Here is a 1689-nt window from a genome sequence, read left to right as displayed (position 1 = left end):
TTTTTTTTGTTTTTTTGTTTTTTTTTTTCTTTTCTTTTCTTTTTAGGCAAGGGGAGGAGAAGTGAGGAAGGAGTCAGTGGAGCAGGTTCGGCTTGGCTGATCGCAAGTGTTATACAGCACGACTGAAACCGCTCTCCTGAATACCTGTCCCAGGCTTAGCTTTCGCATATTAAGCTGACGCTGCTGGGGGAAGCTGTCTGAGACGAGAATTGTACAGAAATTACCTCATGCTATTCCCGATCGGCGCCGAGTATAATTCCAGTGACCTCCACAGTAATACGGATATGCAACTCTTTTTGATCAAGGTATTTATGTATCTGTGTGTGTCGCCTTTAGTTCTTATTTTAAGGAGCGAAGAGCACTCAATGCGAGTTTTGCCTCAGTTAAGGTTTTTGGGCTGTGAATCCTGGGCAATCCTCTCCGCCTGCTTTGTGGCTCAGGTGTCTTTTATATTTTTGCTTTAAATATTTATCATTTTTATTGTCGATATCCTCCCCCAATCAGCTCTAACGAAAGAGATCCCGGACACGGTGCCGTCACAGCAGCAAGCAAAAAGGGAGACTCGGAGCTCCCGAGCAGTGAGATCTCCCCCTGGCTGCCTTAGCCAGGTCGTCTCCCACCCCCCGGGAGGAGGGGGGCACAGGGGTTCCCCCGCGCTCCCCGCCGCCCTGTTCACCGTTTCGCTGCCCGAGAGGGAAGAGGGGGCTCCCGCCACTTCGGGGGGACGGGCCAGCCTGTCTGCCGCCGTCAAGTTCTCCGGGGCCGGGGTCGGGCGAGCTGCCGCCCGCCCGCCCATACCTTGTCGGGTGGGCTCCGCTCCCTTGGCTCCGCAGAGGAGACCCCCGTGTCCCTGGGGAGGGAAGGGACAGGAGGATCCCCACTGGACTCCGGGGCTTCTTCCCCGGAGGAAGAGGGCGAAACGCTGTGCCGGCACGAGGAAAGGGGTTAGCTGTCCTCGTCGTGGAGCAGCATCCCCAGGTGCTGGCATGCAGGAATTCGAAGTGTTGGCAGAGGAATGTACGACACGGTTAAAAAACCAAACCAAATCAACCAACCAACCAACCAAAAAAACCTACAAAACAACTCAAGTAAAAGAAATCGATCAGTGGCCAAAAGTGCATGGAAATCCAGCATCGGCATTTTAGAGTTTGCAAGCTTCTGACCTCTGGGACCAGGGATTCATTAAAAGAGACTTAGGTTTGCATCGAGAGGGGGGCAGAAGCGCATTAAAACTGACCAGTAGATGCAAGGAGAGGAAGGAATCACCGGCGACTGGAAATAAAGGGCGACGCTTGTTTTTGCATCGCCGCTGACAGAGGTGCATTGCTCCCGGCCGGGGAACAGGGTTCGGAGGGGACTGCTGAAGCCTCGGCTCCAGCCAGGAGATCCGCATGTGCCCGCCGTCCCCCGCCCACGGGCCACCTCGGCTACAAGGCCGCGGCGAGAGGCGGCTCAGACCCGTCCTACGGCCGCAGGCTGGAAGGAGCGAGGCCGCGGGGAGAGCCGCGACGAGGCTGTGCCGGAATCCCTTAACAGCAGACGCCAGCTGGGGTACGGATGAGCCAGGGAAGAGAAAAAAAATGATCATAAATCGCTCGGCTAAGTAAAGTGGAGAACAATAGGGGGCTCCCTTCAAGAGAGAAGCTCCGCGATGATGGGCGATGGTCGCGGAGTTGCGCGGGGAGAGCC

General features: G+C 55.7%; 1 protein-coding gene across 3 annotated transcripts in view; it reads left to right on the top strand.

Moving 5' to 3' along the window:
- The first annotated feature begins 61 nt into the window (after positions 1-61).
- Positions 62-1689, top strand: part of GRM8 (glutamate metabotropic receptor 8) — a 330760-nt gene continuing 329132 nt past the window's right edge. For 2 of the 3 annotated variants that reach the window (XM_008926587.3, XM_018067986.2), the window contains exon 1: positions 62-305. The gene's annotated coding sequence lies outside the window, so the exon portion shown is untranslated. Of the gene's footprint in view, positions 306-1465; positions 1552-1689 lie in introns of those variants that run through there. The other variant, XM_018067984.2, reaches the window with a different exon arrangement.

This window comes from Manacus vitellinus, unplaced genomic scaffold (genome assembly GCF_001715985.3).
Source record: "Manacus vitellinus isolate BGI_N305 unplaced genomic scaffold, ASM171598v3 scaffold_13_pilon, whole genome shotgun sequence".
NCBI lineage: Eukaryota > Metazoa > Chordata > Aves > Passeriformes > Pipridae > Manacus > Manacus vitellinus.
This window is presented reverse-complemented; position numbering and strand designations above follow the sequence as displayed.